We start from the raw sequence: 7,454 nt of genomic DNA on the forward strand, positions 1-7,454 counted from the left end.
AAGACCCAAATAGGGCTGCACCAGACAAGAAAGATTGTGAACTGTGTTCTCTTTAAAGCCCATTCCAGGAAAGTATCTGATAAGCTTGACGTTGGCGGTGCTGTCCCGGTCACCTCACACGACACTCCTCCCCCGACCACTCTCCTTTCTCCTGCCATCTCGGGGTCTGCAGGACAACTCAGTCCTCCCAGCCACCGCATCCCTGCCCCTCACTTCCCCTCCCTTGCCCTCGTACCCCCCTGGCCAGGTGACACCGTTCTGCCCAGGCGGCCCTGGGTGCAGGTGAGCAGTCCTGCTCTCTGATTCTGTCACTGCACACGCTGGCCCTGCAACCGGAACGGCCCCACCCACCTCCACCTCTGCCAGGTGGGCTGCCGCGGCCGATGGGTGGATTACGCGAGTGTTTAGGACGTGCCCTCCACAACCCAGACACCAGCAGCCAGGCCTTCGAGTGTATTCCCAACTCAGCAAAGCACCTAATCTCCATAACCTGCAGTGGGGTGACCTCAGGTGAGTCAGGCAGTGAAACAGTGAACCAACACTGCAGCAGGTAAATGCTTAGTCTGGGACAGACCTCGTGTTCTTCCGCCCAAGGAAAAATCACTGCTGGGCTCTCCAGGCTGCGGCAGATACGTAGAGCTGGGCATTAAGAGTGGAAGGAACTGAAGGTCACAGGTCAAACCCACTGTTTGCCAAGAGACAGACACTCGGAAGGTGACGTCCCCAAAGTCCATGGGCTGCACCACCCAGGTGTGCCCACCCTTCGCAGGGCAGCTCTTACGACCTGCAGCTCTCAAGCCCTGTCTGTGTAGCCCACGACGCAGGGCACCTTTCTCCACGTCACTGTGGAGAGGAGCACACGCAGGGCCACGCGTGCGCACGGCAGGGCAGCGAAGGGGAAGATTTTCTGTCACGTACAAGAGGCCTCATTTTCTGCAGAGTAGTTGCAAGGAGATGGAGGGGTGAGGCAAACAAAATGTCTTAGAAACAAAAAAGTGTCTGTATCCCATGCAAGCAGCACTGCTGTCCAGGTTTTATATAAATGAAGACATTTTTTAAAATCAAGCATTCACACGGGTGGATCTTTTTCATTTTGTGGGCGCTTGGAGATGACTGGGGCATAAGTCAGAGAGGCCACCTGGCCAAGAGGGGAAGCAAGAGGACCTCCGACACCTGCCAACACCTGGGGCCAGGAAGAGCTCGGCTTCCATGGACTCGGGAAGGATTGTGTGGCTGAACAAAGGCTTCGGAAGGTGCAGACTGAAACTGCAATCCGGCTCCTGCCTGCCCCGCTGCCCATCAGCTCCCCAAAGCCACCTCAGCCCCCGGCCCTGCCCTCTCACCAGCGAGCCACTCTCTGGAAGACAGAGATCAGAATGTAGTTCCCTGCACAGGGGCGAGGCCACCGTGGGCCAGTGCTGGCCAGCAGGGTCTCTGAGTGGCCTCGCTGTCCCTCAAGTCATCCTTAGAGACTCAAACGCCCCTCCCTGCAGCCGTCTACACTGTCCTCCTCCGAGTTCTCGCCAGCCTTTGTCACCACATTGGCTCACATCAGAGCTGCCTGTGTGCTTCCCAGCCCATCCCAACAGGTGACCAGCCCCTCGACCTGCCCTCCGGGCTGGTCCATAGCAGGCCCTCAAAATGCCAAAGAACTGCCATCAGTGAGAACCCCCAGAATGTCTCTGATAGGACTCAGAACACACATCTATCAAAACACAAAAGCTCTGTAAATGCTTTTGAAAAATATGCTGTTTCTCAACTTTCCATTCTAAAATTCCTAGGGTAGCAATTTTTTAATCAAAATTAGAGTTAAATGGCACTGTTGATATTTAACTATTCAACAGAAAGCTTTGCATAAATCATAGTTAGAACAAAATTTTACTGGTTTTGTTTGGTTTTATCCTTTAACAGAATAACTTTTTAGTTTGTGAGAAAAGGTTCTTTCTCTTTTCCATCTACGAATAATACCACAGGGCACATTCCGTCCTCTCCAGCAAACCAGAATCCCAAGCCGGGTTCTGTGTGTGCAAGACACGCAGCGTACAAGAGAGAATGGCGGAGAGGAGAAAACCCCTTGGACCCCCTGGCCTAATACCCCAGCGTCATCCAAGTTCACGGCCAGAACTAGCCCTACCAAAGCCAGAGCCACAAGAGAGGGCACGAGGACCGTGATTAGGACAAGACGACTGTATTTCAAAGACTTAAATAAGTCTTGTGGCCTTAACAGAGATTTTTAATCACCCGTTTATTCTTAGGAGTCAGGTTGTTCAAGCAAACTTGTAGCAACAAGAATTTTTTTTTTTTTTTTTCAGGAGAGTGGACAGATTCACAAGGGAATTTTTTTTTTTTAATCCTCTAGAAACACCAGAAAAGACACAGGGGAATTCTTAACAATCTACCAATACTAAAATTATTTTAAGGTAAAATATGTTAAATCAGATCACAAGGAAAAGCCTACGTTTTTGAGAGAACATGACTTGGGCAAGGACACAAAGCCCCAGAACAGGGGCCACCGTGGCAGATGCGGTGACTCAGGTGTGGGGCTGGGAAGGAGCGATGTTTCTGGAACTCCGGCTTCTGTTGTGCAGCGGCTGGCGGAGAGGGGGCCTGAGCACAGAAAGTAACAGCAACGTGAGGAATTAGCGCAAGTTCTCAGGCTTGTGGCGCTTTCTAAACACCGTGCACTAAATGGGTCTCCTCAGCTCCTGGAGGCTGGTCTAAGACCTCTGATGGAGAACAGAGCAAGAGAGTCGTCCAACTGTCCCAGAAACACGGACCACAGGGACAAAGTGGCCCAATTTTCCTTAATTTGAAAAACCCCACATAAGGGCAATGTTGGAAAGTTCACTCTTAAAATCTAATTCGGTTGAACAGGGCGTGTAAATAATACATCCTCCAACAGTGACACTGCCCACACTTGAGGGTGTTTTTCCTAAATCCTGGGGCAGTTTCACTGTTGCACGGTGTCGACCTGACCTCTGCACTACCGTGTGGCCAAGGGGCCCGGGAAACCGCTGGGGGAGCAACAGGTCAGCCTGGCCTGGCACCTCCCCGGGGCTGGCGCCTCTGGGGACGACAGTCCAGCGGTCCTGGCGTCAGACAGAGGAGTGGAGCTGAGGTCTGAGTACAGGAACTTGTTTTCACATACAAAACAGCGAAACCTGAACAGAAATTACCTAAGCAGAACAAAATCCTTACATCCAGGATAACATCGGTGAGAGGCTTAATTAAATGTTCCCAGACTGGCCTGGAGACAAGACTAAATTTTGGATTTCTAAACACCTCAAAGTGAGTGCATTCTACCACTCTGAAAAGAAATCCTACAATAACTTCCCACCCTTCTTCCCTTCTGCAAAGGATATGAAAATAATGACTAGCTCTTTAGGGGTCACGGTGTTTAAGTTCCTACTTCCATTGCTGTGACTTCTGCCTAAGTCCTGCCCCCGGCGGTTTGCCCTTTCTGCAAAGAGGCCGCTCTGGTGCCCCGAACTTTTCAGTTCAAAATACCTGCTACTATCTTAAAATACACCGCATGGAAGGACTCTACTACGCTAAAATACTATTGGTTTGCTTCATTATTCATGTGAAAAACCCTTCTGTAAATTTCCTTTAGATGAACGAACTCTTTTCCACCCTCGTAGAGTGGAAGTGTCGCCTGGCACGGCGCGACGGCCAACCAGAGACGTATGCACAAGTCGTCACCACACGGGCGTCAGCTCTGATGATAAACCCGACCGGAAAGATTCTACCACGGATACAATTAGTGAGTGCGGGGCACAGGTGTCTACGCCAGGCCCTCTGCTAAACACGTCTCCTAATTAGCATTTCTTTAAACAATGCTGGTAACAATCTTGCCACCATAACGCGCCAAGGCGTCGCTGAGATTGCAGCACGGAAAGCGGAGGAAATTCACTTCGAATCTCAGTCAAACTTTCTTTTGTTTGTATTTCTCCGGTGTCAGAACGTATCTGTTCTTCGCCCCACTGGGTTTGTACCCAGGTTCCGCGGTCCAGCCCTATTGTGTGCGGTTCGCTAAACCCACAAACTGAATTTGCCAGCCGGGCAGGGGGACCCTCACATCGCCGCGCAGACAATTCCGCATTTGCCGCCGGGATTGAGTTGTCAGACGCCGGCTCGCGCTGCCCTGTGCAACTGACATGTCTATTTGCGGAGAAACAAAGACGGGCGCGCAGGGACCCCGCTCGCTCCGCGCGCCCCGGCCGCCCCGCGCGCCCCGCGCCCGGCCCGGTGGCGACTAAGATGGAGATCGGGCTGGCGCCCGCGTCCGGCCCCCGGGAGGGACAATGACCCTCCAGGCCCGCGGGGCGCGGACCTGCCGCGCCGCCTCCCGCAGTTCCGACTCTTGGCAAACTCGGCGCGGGCGGGTCCGGGTGCGGCTCGGCAGCGCGGCGGGGGGCGCGGGGCGCGCGGGCGGGGGGCGCTGGGACGCCCCGCGGCCGCCTCCCGGGGCCAGCGTTGACGCAGCAGAAATTGCCAGCTGGAAAATTCCCCTTTCGGAGGTGACGCGGAGGCACCGGGCGGCGGCGGCGGCGGCGGCGGGAGGTGCGGGGGGCCGGGGACGGGCAGCCCCGCCGCCGCCTCCGCGTGCAGCCCCACGGGGTCCCCGCCGCCCGCCCCGCCCCCGCCGCGGGGCCCGGGGACCGGGGCGCCCAGCCGGGGTCCCCGCCGCCTCCGAGCTGCGGCGGGCGCGCCGGTCGCCGCCGGGAGGGCGCCCCCGCGGGGCGGGGCGTGGCGGGCGGCGGGGCGGGGGCGCGCCTCGGCTCGGAGCGGCCGGGCCCCGAGCTGCCCGGCCCGGCCCCGCCGCGACGCGCCGGCCGGCCGCGCGGACAATGAGCCGGCGCCGCTTACCTGTGACCCCATGGGGCGCGGGCGAGGGCGGGCGCCGCGGCTGCCGGACCGGCCGGTGATCGCCGCCGCCGCCGCCGGGCGAGCTGCGTCCGGGCGCGTCCGAGTGCGCGCTCGCCTCGGCCGCTCGGCCGTCCGTCCGTCCGTCCGTCCGTCAGGCCGGCGCGCGCCCCCCGCGCCCGCTCCAACCCCGCGGCCCCCGCCGCCCGCGCGCGCGCCCCGCCCGCGGACCCTGACCCCGCCCCCCGGCGCGCGCCCGGACGCTGCTGATTGGCCGCGCCGCGCCCCGGCCGCGGCCACCGCCCGGGCCCCGCCCACGCCCGCCCCGCCGCCCGCCCCGCCCCCGGCCCGGCCCGCTCCGCGCCTCGGGGTCGCGGGGGCCGCGGGGGCTCCGTTCCCCCCGGCCCCCCCCCGTGGGCGGCCGGACAGCGGAAGCGCGGGCTGGAGCTCGCTGGGCATTGTGGGAAGCCCCCTCCCCTGGGCCGGCGCGGGGCTGGGGCGGCGCGCGCGGGGCCCCGTGGCCCGCGCGCCCCTTCCCCGCGGGTGTCGCGCGGCCCGAGACCGCCCGGACAGGAGGGCGAGCTGGGCGAGGGCATGCCAGCCCTTCCCGACCCCGCGCCCCGGCGCTGCCCGCACGCCTGTTCCTCGGGGGCGCGCTGGTCCCCGGTCACACGGCTGTCCCTGCGCCCCGACGCGCCGTCGCCGCGCGCGTCTCGCAAACTTCGCGACTCCCCATCGCCCGGGTGGCTCCGCGGGCCGCTCGCCGTGCAGTGAAAAGGCGCTCCCAGGACGTCCCGGGCGCGGGCTGTGGCAGGGCCTGGGCACCGCGCGCCCCAGCACCGGGGCATCTTGGCGCTCCGGGGAGAGGCGCACCTTGGGGCGCGGGCCACGTGGCGGTGCCTGCCTCCGGGGCTCGGCTTTGGCCAAGGAGCGCCGGCTGCCGCGCATCCGCCCTTCTTGTGGAGTCGTCTGCCCCGTGGGGCCGCAGGGCCGGGGGGGGGGCAGGAGACGAGCGGCCGGGCCCTGCGCGGGCACCCCGCCTGTAGTCGCGACTTGCGCTGCCCGGGACGAGTCTCCCCAGCCCTGCCCCCGGCGGCGCGGCGACGCCCAGATGCCCCGGGCCTGCGCGCCCCTCTCGCCTCCACTGCCCTCGAGCTCGCGGGCGGGTGGAATTAGAAGCGCGGGTCCGCGGTCCTGGCTGGCCAGCGCGGGGGTAAAGGCCACCTCGCTTCCTCTCCCCGAGCTCGGTGGCGGGAAGGGAGGTGAGCCAGTGGCCGGCGGCCGCGCAGGGGAGTCAAGCTCGGCAGGGCCAACCAATGGGAAGGGCCTCCCCGCGGGCCCGGCGCCGGCATTCCTCGGGAGGTGGGAGGCGGCGTGCCGCTTGGGATGCTGTCTCAGGCTGTGTAAGGAGGCATTCACGGCGGCAGTGGGAGGGCAGGCTGGGGGATTCTCCCTGAGTGAGCAAGGGCGAGCCGCGAGGTCTGGCAGCCAGCGAGGAAAGCCTCTGACAGTCCCTTGCTGCTGGCTGGCGCCTGGAAATGGCCGTGCGGACACCCGCCCCATCCCCTTACCAGCCCGTGGGCTGGCAGTGCCAGCCAGGAGCCCCCATCTCCAGCCTCTCTCTGGAGAACGCTCTTGGTCACATCCCCTGGTCTGAAACAACCAACCTCCCCGGCCTTGCGGAGGGGGGGCTGAGCACAGCCGCCCGAGAAGGAAGAAGCGACAGTCTTTAGGCTTCCAGCAGGGTGTGGCTGGTTACATGCCTTCTGCCTTTCAGGGGACAGAGGGCACTGTCTGCAGGGGTGCCCCCCGCTCCTGCCTGCCTAGAGCTCAACTGCAGCTCTCAGAGAGAGGAGGCCTAGAGAGACAGGAGACTCTCGTGGCCACCACCCAAACCCGGGACTAGAGCCCTGACGCCTGCCCCAGGGACCTCCTGTGGAGCCTGTCCACTCTCCTTCCTCAGAGAGAGTCCTGCCCCCACCCGCCACCCCAGCAGTGCTGCCAGTGACTGGGGACCAACACCCCATCTTCTCTCTCCAAGAACCAACAGGTCAATTGCCTGGAGATGAAGCCAACGCCTGAAAAAGGCAGAACCAAGAACAATCCCCAAGCAACAGAGATGGCACCCTGATTAAGCCATGCCTAGAGCCCACCCTTCCTCTACACCATATTGTTTTGAGAGCTAATAAACCCCTTTACCTCTTAAAACAAAAACAAAAAAACAGCAGCAGCTATGGCATCTCAGGAAAACTGGGGGGAAGGAGGAGGGTCACATAGCTGGCCCCCCCACAGCCACCTTGATGTGTCACTGATGGGGGAGGTTGGCCACGTGGTCCCAGGAAGCCCCCTTCCTCAGTGCTCAGCATCTGCTCAGCTGCTGCCAGGTTATCCTCAAGGTGGGCAGGTGCCAGGCTGGGCCACAACGCCTTCCCTCCCCTGGGGTCCCCCAGACCACAGTGCAGGTGACACACGCTGCACCTCACCCCTGAGACCTGGGCACAGACCTACAGAGGGATCTGCTCCCTGAAAACTGGCCAGGAGACAGCTCTGGGGACAGGAGAGGACAGACATGTGGGGTTGGCTGCAGC

General features: G+C 61.4%; 1 protein-coding gene across 2 annotated transcripts in view; it reads right to left on the bottom strand.

Moving 5' to 3' along the window:
* Positions 1 to 5,013, bottom strand: part of ZBTB46 (zinc finger and BTB domain containing 46) — a 48,843-nt gene extending 43,830 nt beyond the window's left edge. For both annotated transcript variants that reach the window (XM_045529398.1, XM_045529397.1), the window contains exon 1: positions 4,870 to 5,013. The gene's annotated coding sequence lies outside the window, so the exon portion shown is untranslated. The remainder of the gene's footprint in view (positions 1 to 4,869) is intronic.
* Positions 5,014 to 7,454: the final 2,441 nt, after the last annotated feature.

Source organism: Lemur catta, chromosome 17, assembly GCF_020740605.2.
Source record: "Lemur catta isolate mLemCat1 chromosome 17, mLemCat1.pri, whole genome shotgun sequence".
NCBI lineage: Eukaryota > Metazoa > Chordata > Mammalia > Primates > Lemuridae > Lemur > Lemur catta.